Source organism: Perca fluviatilis, chromosome 4, assembly GCF_010015445.1.
Source record: "Perca fluviatilis chromosome 4, GENO_Pfluv_1.0, whole genome shotgun sequence".
Classification (NCBI taxonomy): Eukaryota; Metazoa; Chordata; class Actinopteri; order Perciformes; family Percidae; genus Perca; species Perca fluviatilis.
Genome location: NC_053115.1, coordinates 6992211 through 7005646, shown reverse-complemented (window position 1 = coordinate 7005646; position 13436 = coordinate 6992211). Strand labels below are relative to the sequence as shown.

The window sequence follows — 13436 nt, the reverse complement described above, 5'->3', positions numbered from 1 at the left end:
GCTGAGAGACTTACTGTTTAGCGAGGATTCAAGATAGCTGACGCTCGTTTTGCTTTGGCAATCGTCGGAGAAAGACGACAGTCCAACATCCTATGGGCGGGTTGAAAACATGCGGAAGTAGCTCCTACTACTGGCTGTAGTCCATTGCCTCTGGTCAAAAAATCTTCCGATGACGCAAAAATCGCCATTTTCCGTCATCGAACGATTTTTTCCAGACCCACAATACAGCGATCTCTCGTCTCGGGGGGACATGAGGGACGGAAGCCCGGTCATTCGAAAATACTGCCGGGTTTCTACTGATACAAAGCTTAATGCTAAATCGGTGAAGTATCCCTTTAAATAATACAGTTGATTTGTGATATTAATAACATGGCCAAATAATCTTCACCTCCCTCATAGCCTTTCTCTCTGTTTCAGAAGGTACAGAAATACATCTGTGGAGCTTTATCATCACTTTGACCATGGGTATTCATTCATATAATCCAAACTAAGCCCTCAAAGCCTTTGACAAAAATTAGCTTACTGTGTATTTCAGGAGAGCCAGAAATAGCACAGAGAAACTTGGCCAGTACAGTACCTGCCATAAATAAACAGACATGAAAACATTTGAACATGGAACAGCTCCTTTACTTGGCCAAATGCCCGCATTGAAAAATCCTCTGAGCTCCGGCACTTAAATGTTCAATACAAAACACATTCACTTGCTGGAAGGTAATCAGCTTTATAAGAAAGGAATGGTTAGTACTAGTCTATTTGATCATCTTTTCATTTTTTGCATAACTCTATCTTTTGTCACAATATTATATTAAATTTCTATACATTCATCATTCACCCTAAGTAAGAATATCTTTGCTGCCAAGGAAACATTAGATATACTGGGACACTAAACAATATGACATATGCCTATTTCAGGTAGGGAATGAGTCCTTACCCCAAGTGAAGGAGTTCAAGTACCTTGGGATCTTGTTTGTGAGTGAGGGGACAATGGAGCGGGAGATTGGCCGGAGATTCGGCACAGTGGGGGCGGTATTGCATTCACTCTATCGCACCGTTGTGACGAAAAGAGAGCTGAACCAGAAGGCAAAACTCTCGATCTACCGGTCAATATTTGTTCCTACCCTCACCTATGGTCATAAAGGCTGGGTCATGACCGAAAGAACGAGATCCAGGGTACAAGCAGGTTTCTTCAGGAGGGTGGCTGGCGTCTCCCTTGGAGATAGGGTGAAGGTAGGTGTCCAAATAAGCGTTATTTTCACGGATGGGATCGCGCCCGCTTCCCAGCATTGCACGCTAGTGGGCTTGCCACCAGTTTCTCTTCACTTATCACTGACAAGCGAAGAAAACAGTCTCTACCCTCTGACAACCGTGATGGCTGCAGCTGAGTGGACGAACGCGTCACATGGGGCTGGCTGCTCCCGTATTTCAAAACCGACCATAATGGTGGCCCGTTCGGAATACGACCTCTTATTTTACGAAAATAGTTCACCCAAACATGTTTCTGAAAACCTTTTAAGCAAGAAATAGGCTATGCAGTTGCTGAATCTGTCTTTATTTCTAAAAGATTTTTCATCAGCTTTTGAGAGGCGTCGAGTCGAAAGCTCCTCATTTGCAAAAAGTTGGCTGAATTGAATTCCCTGCGACGCTACCAGAAATCATTGCACAGCTGCTCCGATAGAAATTAATTGGAAGCATTCTAAATGATGCTGACAATTGACATACACCATCAGGAGCTCGGAGTAGAGATGCTGCTCCTTTGTGTCGAAAGGAGCCAGTTCAGGTGGTTTAGGCATCAGGTAAGGATGCTCCATGGGCGTCCCCCTAGGGAGGTGTTCCAGGCACGTCCAGCTGGGAGGAGGCCTCAGGGAAGGACTAGGTGGAAGGGATTATATCTCCACCCTGGCCTGGGAACGCCTCGGGATCCTCCTGTCGGAGCTGGTTAATGTGGCTCGGGAAAGGGAAGTTTGGGGTCCCCTGCTAGAGCTGCTGCCCCCGCGACCCGACCCCGGATAAGCGGACGAAGATGGATGGATCGACACAAGCTCTACATTTCTATTTTTACATTTTAACAACAGTTCCACTATAGATACCTAATCTCTGTCTTACATTGTATTTAATGTAAATTAAACAGCGGGTAAAATAAAATATATGTCATGAGGTCAGCCAGTTATACCTGCATATATCATATTATTCCTTTGCTACTGACCTTTTTTGCCACCGAAATATTTCAAAAGCACTCTCTGATGTATTTTATAACAGAGCAAAAACAGATCCTACTATTGGCAGCCTCTCAGTTTTTCTAATTTTAATTTTAATTCCACCACTGGCTATGAGGCAGAATGCTAAAAAAATCCTGCTAAGAGGGAAGTGGATGGATCTGCAGGTTTTAAAGAGGCCTCTGAGTGCTGTAATGGGGAAACATTTACCCTTCTCTGGATAGATGTGACTGGCAATAACAATGTCCATGTCATGGAATGGAATCATATACATTCATACGGTCTTACCTCTAGGAATAATGATACAGGATTCTGTATGCTGACAGAGAAAGAGACAGAGAGAGAGGAGAGAGTGAGAGAAAGAGAGAGAGAGAGAGAGAGAAAGAGAGAGAGAGAGAGAGAGAGAGAGAGAGAGAGAGAGAGAGAGATGGAAGACAAAACAGCTATTGGTGAGTCTGAAGCCTAAAAAACGTGAAAACTGAATGGTAAGAGGCAGCGATAATGCGTGTGTGAGAAAAAGAGAGGGAGACAAACACACACACACACACACACACACACACACACACACCTAACTAGTGCTACTAGTAACTTGCTTAAATAAAAAATTTCAAAATCACGTTCTGCATGTATCAGTGGTCATAAAGTACTTAAAGACATTTACTACAAATTGTAATGTAATCCTTATATTGCAGCTGGTGCCTCCAGCCCTGACCTTTACTAAAGTGTCAGCAGCACTCCCTCTGTAGGGGTGATATCAAATCTGTGCCCTTCATGATTTCACATCTCAGAAGGGCTCCTCTTGAAAAGCTTGTTTCAGGAGATGCTGTAATGCAGTAGGTTTCTGCCAGAGGGACCATCCGTTCATGGATGGTCACCAAAAGAGGAGGGGCAAATTATAATGATTACGTCAGTCTTTCTGGCACCTTTTAGTAACGAGGAAAAATAACAGGCTGACATTGTTCATCTATGAGCAGTGGTAGGAGAAGTAGTCAGATTGTTTACTTAAGGAAAAGTAGCAATACTACAGTGTAAAAGTACTCTTTAAACAAGTAAAAGTCCTGCTTTCAAAATCGTACTCAAGTAAGCTCAAATGTATCAACATCAAAATATACTTAAAGTACAGAAAGTGCTCATCAAGCAGAATGGTCCATTTCAGATTCATATATATATATATATATATATATATATATATATAGTACAGGCCAAAAGTTTGGACACACTTTCTCATTCAATGCGTTTCCTTTTCATTTTTTTATGACTATTTACATTGTAGATTCTCACTGAAGGCATCAAAACTATGAATGAACACATATGGAATTATGTACTTAACAAAAAAGTGTGAAATAACTGAAAACATGTCTTTATGTTTTAGATTCTTCAAAGTAGCCACCCTTTGCTTTTTTATTAATAAGGGGAAAAAATTCCACAAATTAACCCTGACAAAGCACACCTGTGAAGTGGAAACCATTTCAGGAGACTACCTCATGAAGCTCATTGAGAGAACACCAAGGGTTTGCAGAGTTATCAAAAAAAGCAAAGGGTGGCTACTTTGAAGAATCTAAAATATAAGACATGTTTTCAGTTATTTCACACTTTTTTGTTAAGTACATAATTCCATGTGTTCATTCATAGTTTTGATGCCTTCAGTGAGAATCTATCTATATATAAATATATATATATATATATATATATATATATATATATATATATATATATATATATATATATATATATAGAGAGAGAGAGATGTTATCCTCTGTCACCTGTCCAGGGACTACAGATGAAAATTACCTTATAGCTAACTCTGGTACTGCTAAGGAGCTGTGCATTGTCCCTGTCAAATAAATAAATAAATAAAATAATCACATTAATATTGTAGCTGGTGAAGGAGGGGCTAATTTTCGTTACTTCATAAACTGCTGGGTAGCTTAAATATCATAATATATTGATATATATTTTGAATAGCTAATCTAAATCTGCAAAGTAACTTGAAACTAAAGAAGAAGCAAAACGTACATTATTTTTCTCCAAATGTAGTTTTGTAGTACATTTGTAGTTAACAAATGTACTACTTAATGTATTAACTTAAAGTTACATTACACCACTGCTGGTGAGTACCAAATGCAATCTAGCTGGTGACTGATTATAAAATCATCTTTTCCCCATCATCTCCTCAATATTTTCACAAACACAGTAAAATAACCCATCTGATCACCCGTTGCTATAGCAACTCCAGCTTGAGTGCTGTGATGCTACAAGGCTATGGATGTCATGGTGATATCAGGCGTTTGCAGTGAAACAGCACAGTCTGTCTGTCACCAAAAGTACTGGGAACGCTTTAAAAAAAAAAAAGCATTGGGAAGGTGGTTGGAGACAGAAAAACAACAAAGAAACTTTTCAGGTAAAAAATAAACAGCATGTATAAACCATGTGATGTGAAGACGGTAGACTGTGTGCATTAATCAAACCAGAATCTCTTGTGAATAAAGACAAAAAGTAGCTGCGGCTGGACTGAGAGGAGGTAAAACACACATTGCAGCCAACCCTGACAGGAATAACTTATCATAATTCTGGAACTTGCTATCAATCAGAGTTGATAAGTAACTCTATCCGCTTCTGTATGACCATGTCTCGGACCATGTGCCACACAGAGTGCACTCCATCCACAATCAACCACGGAGGAAGAAGTGATGAGTGAAGCAATTCGAGACACGATGAGGAACTGTGGATCGGCCCTGAAAAACAGGACATCCTGGTGACAGATCCCCAGCTGTCTCTTCTGTCCTAATGTTGAGAGATGACAGCTGAAGTCGACGTGCAATAACTACCGCTTGCTTCATTACATCAGTGATATGGTCGTGACAGGAGACAAAGTGACTGACTGTAAGTGCTGAACACATCAGACATCACTCTGGGAACACTTTTCAACTCAAAGTACCAGGCATGGCTAATCTTGTCTTGTTTCACAATTGTTGTTACAATTGCGCCAGCAAAATGGACTGCATTTATATAGAGTTTTCTAGTCTAAGGGAATCACACAAAGCTCTTCACAACACAAGACAGCATTCACTCCCATTCATACACACCTGATAGAGGCTTCCACGCTAGGTGCCTAAACATTCACATGCACACTCACGAGCAATTTGGGATTCAGTATATTGCCCAAGGACTCTTTGACATGTAGACTGCAGGGGCCAGGGATCGAACCACCGACCTTGTGGTGGACGACCGCTCTAACTCCTGGGTCACAGCTGCCAGTATGCTGTATAATTAAGTTTGTCTTGTGGACAGGCAGTAGAGATGTGGATTGTTTGCTTTACTGGCCGTGCATTATCATAAAGACATGCACTGTGTTTCCATGTCATTGTCAAGCTAATTTTAAGCGAACCTTTGAAATGTCGCAAAAAGAAATGCAAATTAGGCGCATTTCCATCAACTGGCTTTGAGCAAATAAAGGCTACAGTATATTTTTGTCAGAAGTCAGCACTATAGGCTACGCATGGCTTCAATCCCCCAGTAAACAGAAGTGGTAGAAGCAGAAGTTGCAAACCGAAAACAAAAAAATTTGATTTGGCTATCTAACTCGTCTACTGAGAAAATCACAAGTTAAAAATTTTTTTTATTTAGAATCTAAGATATAAGACATCAAAAAGTGCAGAGAAAAATGGAGAGAGAGCCTCAGGAATTTGGTTAAATTGTGCAAGTTGTAATTGTTCTTTCACATAAATACATTTCTTTCATAGTCAGAAATGTTCGCTCTGTCAGAACCTATTCGGTAAAGGCGTTTCAATATCTCAAGTAACGCATCGACTCTTTCTCAACAAAGGCAAAACCACCCTAAAGGTCCCATGACATGGTGCTCTTTGGATGCTTTTTCTTGCTCCTTATGAGGTCATAAGGAGCAAGAAAAAGCATCCAGATTCCAGATCGGCCCATTTGAGCTTTCATTTTCTCAAAGGCAGAGCAGGATACCCAGGGCTCGGTTTACACTTATCGCCATTTCTAGCCACTGGGGGACCATAGGCAGGCTGGGGGAACTCATATTAATGTTAAAAAACCTCATAAAGTGAAATTTTCATACTTGTTTGCGCAACCAGGGAATTTTCATCAAATTCCTCCCGTTCACATTCATGTTTTCTAATGCGATACCTGAAAATGGACATCAAAATACGTACAAAATTTAAAAAAAAGCACGCCCATTGTCTCGTCATCAAAAATAAACTTCTTTTGTTTCCTGAATGAGGAGCCTGTTCTGATGTATGCAAACAAAGCAAAGTTACAATCTCTTAAAATAGATCACCGTAGCTGCTTTTGACAAAAACTGTTCCCAAGTAAAGACTTAATCATCAGTATTTACAGAAAGAGTTCAACAAGCCCCTCAGGTTAAAAAAAGCAAAGACCTGCACCATTTCCCACAACTTGGTTCTCTGAAAAGGGTGAGTTAGATTATAAGCCTCCTGAACATAATTCACTGCCCCTTTGAAATGAGCGACCCCTCTGTACGACCACCACATGAGAGTAGTCTCACATTGCCAGACCTTCATCCACAGCGCTGTGGAGGAGGGTCTGGCGAGTCCACACAGCATTCCGGGATGGAAGAAAAACGTGCTCTGGTTTATTGGCATTTCTTTAAACCAATCACAATCGTCTTGGGCGGTGCTAAGCGCTGTACGGAGCAACGGTGCCGCGGTAAAAACAGCCTCGGGAAGGAACTTGTTTTGGTGGAACGTGTGTACGTTCAAAGGTTGTTTTAGTCGTGCAACAGAAATCTCAGATTGGACAGATAGTCTAGCTAGCTGTCTGGATTTACCCTGCAGAGATCTGAGGAGCAGTTAATCGTAGTCCTCAGAAATCGACGGGAGTTTAAAATGCCAACACAAAGAAAGAGGAAGTTAACGGACCCCCGGCCAAAAAGAGGGACATCCGGCGGAATTTCCGGCGGCACCTGAACAATCCCGGAAGTGGAACGTCGTGGATATAGACTATCATGAGAGTGACCAAGCCTGGCGAGCACATTGTGAACAAATCTGAAGAAGCATGATCTCAGTTGGCAGGAGGTGTAAATGGCCAGAATGGCAGCTTGGCTTCTCTCAGCGGTTGCAGATGGCACCCAGCGACACAGGGGTCAACATTCTGTCTGTGCCCCGCCAAAAATACTCGTCCAGGGTGGGAGGCTCCATCTTCACCTGCCTCAGCAGATTTCAACACATGTGGGTGAGGAGGCAGCAGTTTTTGGAGGAGGAGGTGATGGAACAGAGGCTTTAACTTTTGCGCTAATTTATGCTTGGTAGGGACACAATAAAAAATAATAATGCATTCTATCGAAAACCTTATCGTGCGAGTCCAGTTTCTCTAGCAGCAAATGGATCTTCTGACCTTTGATTTCATCGTTCTGAACGTATGTGGGGCATTGTACAGTATTTGTCACATTGAGGGAAAACCATCTGCTCTCTGAGTAGCTCATGGTGTCTTAACCCATGAGCATCCAATGTTTTCACTTCCTAGTTTTATGTATGTTTTCCCTTCTGCTTCATTTACAATGTGTTTGGACATGTGTTCCCTTGAGGGTTTGGTTACATCTCAGAATGTTAAAGCATGAATTCATCTCCAAGAACAATCACAGGCCAGCTGCTAATGCTTGATTTGGCAGTTTAAAGGGTTGATTTACCCAAATTACAGAAAAACATCTATTCTCACACATCCTATACAGCTTGGAATTCAGCCATGCTGATTTTGGTTTCATTTCCCCAGGTTTTGAGATATCCATCACTGAGATTTCTTGTCAGCTTGTTCTATGTACAGTATTATCCAGGGTAACATTCAGACACATTTTCTGAAAAACAGATGTTTCTGTTCATTTTTTTAATCACATTTTTCAAACCTGAAAACAAACACATTTCTGCATGTATCTAAAGCTCATGAACAGCAAGCCTACACAGATTATTACATTTGCCAAATAGGTAAATTAATTCTTCAAGTCCAGGCCACAGAGCAGCAGCGTCTGATTGGCCAGCTGTTTTTTTGGAAGTAGTCTGGTGCTCCTCTGAATAATATCAACTAATTCTGCTGTACTTTACCTCTCCACTTTAAATACATGCCAGGCTACCTCATATGCCTGTTATATGGAACCTGTTATTGCACTACCTTCATTTTTGTTATGAATTAGTGATATAAATGCATATTGCGAGAGAAAAATAGGGCACTATAGCAACTTTGCCATGCCCTGTGTTGAGCTGCTCTTGGTTAACCGCAAAGGCTGCTTTGATAGATCAGACCGTCATTCACGCAGGCTGGTGAAGTAAGTTATAGCCTTTATTTGCAGGCAGGATAAATATGAAACTATTATGTCCAGTATGTGCATGTGCAAACCTTTGTGTAATACAGTATTGTTTATTTTACATTCTATTGTTATTTACTGCTAAATACTATAGTGTGAATTGAAATTCATCTTTAAACTGTATTTTACTGCACAGGTTAAAATGGTGGGTTAAGTGAAAGTGCGTGAGGGTGCATCCTCCACTAAGTGCGGGTTTTTATCCCCTATTGCCCCTTGCAATACAAATACTGTAAAATACAGTGCATGTTCAGTAGGCTGGGATTTGAACGCGCTCAGATTGTCTCGTCCTGTGTGCGCTGTCCTATCCTCTGTGCGCTGTGGACACTCAACTCCCTCCCTCCCTCCCTCCCTCGCCTCTCCTCCTCACCGCGCAGAGCTCGACGCGCGCAGGCACAACAGATGGTACAGTACTACAGGCTGCAGGAGCGCACGAATTTGATGTAGAAGTACTTTTATTTCTTTAAACTTCACAGGAACGTTTAGTGTAATAGGAGAAGGAACTCGACTTTGACAGCCACTGGATCCTACGTTTAGAGGCGGAATTTGGTGTCAAGGTAAGTTGAGATGTTTTCTAAATAGCCGATCAGATTTCGGAATGAACTCAAAGCACAATGGTGTGAAAAAAAAACACAAAATGCGATGACTTCAAAAAAAAAAAAAAATTCCGTTATTGATGCCTCGAAGTCTATTTACAACACTAACCCTAATCGTTTAAGTTTGTTACGTAATAGTTTAGGGAATAAAGAAAAATGGATTGATGAAAAACCGCGCTGGCGTCAATTAACCCTCCATTAGATCTAATGTCTTACACCATTTGGGTAAAGAAAAATCTGTTTTTAGATAGCCTATAGGCTAGTTGCATTGCAAATCTGTACTATGTTGCACCATGTTTCCAAAACTAATCTTAAGATATCCAACAAAAGAATTTCTTGAAAGTGAGACTATAATTGTTTTTTGTAAATGGTAGGCTACTTGGTAAACTTTATAGATGCAGCATTGGGTATGAATTAAGATTGACCTCATCATCAACCTGAATTCTTACAGCAATAAAAGTAATTTAGTTCTAATATTCCAGGGAGTTTATACAGCACTAAGTCTTCACTGGCGCCACAGGCACACATCTAAGTGCTGATGCTGCAACTCTGTGGGGGTGCTGATGCCACACCACTGGGCTGCATTAAAACATATAAGGATAATTTTAAGTGACTTATGTTGAGCCTCCCTACATGGCAAACTTTTAATGTGAAAAACCATGCAGAAACTATAATGTCAAAGGTCAGTAATGTTCTCTGACATCATCTATGCAGGTTTTCATCTTTTGTGAGAAGCGGCCGGGGTTAAAGATGGCTTAAAACAAAGCAACCTCCGGTATGTTGTCCTTGCTCAACAGTGGCTGATGATACACCTCTAAATATGAATTCAAGAAAAATTACTTTTAGGGAAATCGAATACCCTTCTCACTCCGCCTCAAATGTGTAATGAGATAAAAGCATTGAGATTTTTTATGGAAATGGTCATCAGACCCCACTTGCAAAAATGTTATTATTTTGTTATGCCAAACACACGATGACCTTTGTAGACATTAAAATGAATTCGCTTTCAGGAAATGTGCCATAATCAATGTTTTTCATTCTGTAAAGGCTCCAGTTCATAAGGAATAACTGCTGCTACCATCAGCATGCTGTGAATAGATAAGCTTTTACTGTGAGACACTGACACTAATCTCTCTGAACTCTTCCATGATCCCTGCCTCAGAAGAACATTAGAGAGCAGACACTGACATTTAGTTCCAGGATTTAATAAGACTTAAAATAATCAAGTCTCAATCTTCCGCTTGACATTCATTATTATTAACCACCTATTTAGATACAAATTCAGGTCTGTACCTTTGGCAGCCCAGTAAGCCAGCTGAGCCACACACTCGGATTTACACAGGGGGAGCATTTCTACCATAGGTTGATGCCATTAATGCAGGTCACATCCTTAAGGCCCTTTAAGATGAGGGATGCGCACTGGGTCTCTTTTCAGCTGTATGTAATGACTTGTTCAGTCCCAGAAGAGGTCCAGACCTTCGGCGGACCCCAGGTGGCCCCATGGCAGCTGCAGCAGCAGCTACAGGAAAGTGCAGCAGATTACCACATAGCCTCGCAATTGATTCTGTGTGAGCTGGCACGATAGAGAAATGTGGGGAGCTGTGAGGAGTGCTTTGAAAATGTGACTGCAGATTTACAAATGTGCTAATACTGGTGAAATAAAAAGGGTGACAGGGATGGTTTAAACGAATGGAAATAAATAACTCGGAGGACAGTGGAGTAGGTTCTCCTGAATGAATAGCTGTGGTATCAATTTCTGAAAAGCCTGTTCGTTCAGATCTACTGCACCAATATAGTCCAATATACAACGTTTTTATTACTTTCTGCCTTTGCTAGTCCAGTGGTTCTCCTTATACAGTGCAGTACATATTGTACTGCGTGGGTATCCGTTGTCTCTAAGCTATTACACATATATGTTTTCTCTTCTTTGCATGTAGGTCTATTTGTGCTCATTAAAATTGTTATGGGACCTTTGAGAGTCCTCAGCCACTTATGCTCCTGTGCAATAGCCAAATGCCAACTTCACCATGTGTGCTCTAATATAGTCAAGGGGTGTACTATGCAGAGAACTTGTGCTAGAAATAAAAACGCACACTGAGCAGAAATATTGGGGCTCAAATTGGTATACTGCAGAGCAGATATCATGTGGAGATGTGGATGCAGTGACGCTATTTGTTTGCCTCCTTTATGTGTCAACCTGAGTGGGCAGGGTCATTTTCTCTATAGAGAGTGAAGTATACATTTTGACACTAAAGCACAGGAAGTGTCACTGGGAGGAGGCACTGCTGGCATTATTGGAGTGATTATTGGAGTGCCAGAGATTTCATTATATTGGTGCCAGAGTTGTGAGAAAATAAGAATAGCGGGCCATTGAGTATGAGTGAGGGACCTGTATTATACAAGAGAAGGGAGTTTAATGACTTAAGTCAGAGACAACATTCCTCAAGTGTGGATGGGGTTACATCTAAAGTAATAAGATAGGACTGGCTCTTTTTATGAGAACTGTAGTGTGTGGACTGTGAGTGTAGTCTCTCGCTTTGAAGAGGAGAATCAAAAGCGTGTGGATATACTCAGCCACTGCAGAGGCTGACTGTTGTATTGGATAGTCAATATAACATTACCCTCATAAATACAGATTTTTGCCATATAGACTGCATATTTTATGTCTTTTCTACACTCATCAAAAAGCCAAATATATAAAGCGCTACATTGCAGCACAGAGGAAATTAAATAACGTGATACATGCTTGGTCATTTCCAAACAGCCTGCAGATGTAATCTGTTTCATAATTGTGATGTCATGCAAATATGAACATGGTGCCTTAAAAATCTGTTTTTTTTGCAGAGCAAACCACATCCTGTAAACTAACAAAATAAATCATGTAGACATTCAGTACTACATATGTTAGAGCTACCACCATTATCTCTGATTCAGTGTGGGATGTTTTTGTTAATGGGCTCCATATGATGCTTCTCCAGTTTTACTGCTGCTGTTGTCCACCCATCAAACCCAGGCCAACGCTGTCCTAACATGACTGAAGCAGCCAAGCAAAAACAAGTGATGCTATGAAGTCAGAGACTAACTGCAGCAACACATGAGTTATTTGTTGTAGCTGTGCGTGCGCTCCCTTCATTTACAGTGGACCAATAGCGTGCTGTGAGAAGTGAGTGAGAGTAAAATGAGGGGGGATATACTAAAGTGAATAAATCTTGCAGTGATACCTTTAGCAGTCGTGCCATGCAGCATCTGACATTAAGCTGCTAGTCTCAACATTAAAGAGAAGATGCTCCCATTTGTGACAGAGATGGTGGATGCATTAAATGTGAGCACGCTAAACATACATTGTACTGTATGCATACATTACTGGCTGATTGTCAACATCCTTGTTATAAGAGCTCAATCATGCACATAGTGACTTTTTCTCTGCCCGTTTCTTATTAATCATTATGTGTCAGTAAATGTCACTGCTTCAACAAGCCATTTATCTGTTCACACAACCCACATTAGTTTATTATGAATATTATTAAGATTTTCCAATTGCTGGATGGCCAAAAGGAGATGGGGCCTAGGCACAGCTCCTTATCTGCCAGTTGAGGAAATGCATGTGAGGTCATCAAACCACGGAAGTAGCCACAGTCCCTCCCACTCCCCCCTGAGTGGCACCACAGGCATGTAGAAAAAAAGTGGCAAATCCTATTTACAAAAGAGCAGTCAACTGCGCAAACAGATTTAGAGACAATTCAGGTCTATAAAATGCACTCCTATATCTTGGTCAGACTCATGATGTAAAGTTTCAGTTAGAAAAGGAATCAAAATCGATGCCACAAAACCAGAGATATAATCTGTTTAAATTCCATGCATTCTTTTTCCTTGTCAAAACCTGGTGCTTAACAATACCCCCAAAGTAACACGACCGCCGATGGTTTCGGTCCGAGATTCAGGTGTGTTATGCTAGTAGCGGCTAATGTTGCCTCGAGCCACTATCCTCAAGCAGAGATGAGGAGCAGGCTGCAGAGGTCTGGTAAGCTCACTTCTTTCTAACTCCAGTCCTAACTCTAAGTCCTTTTCAAGCTCGTAGTCTTCAGTCCTGACCGACGCTGACTCAAGTGACATCACTTGCAACATGGCATCATGACTTTGCGTAAACATACACGGCACTTTCCAAAAGCCAAATGGCGTGTTATCTGTACGCATTTTGATCCACTATCCACGTATACGTCTACGCTGTACACAGCGGATGTAAACATACACATCCGTTATCTGTCATCGCGAGAATGTGGCGTACTATCGCGA

At 41.2% G+C, this 13436-nt stretch overlaps 1 protein-coding gene across 1 annotated transcript in view; it reads left to right on the top strand.

Annotated features, from left to right (window-relative positions):
* Nucleotides 1-8929: 8929 nt before the first annotated feature.
* The window catches only part of LOC120558193 (caM kinase-like vesicle-associated protein), a 48643-nt gene continuing 44136 nt past the window's right edge, over nucleotides 8930-13436 (top strand). The window contains exon 1 of the mRNA XM_039799132.1: nucleotides 8930-9104. The gene's annotated coding sequence lies outside the window, so the exon portion shown is untranslated. The remainder of the gene's footprint in view (nucleotides 9105-13436) is intronic.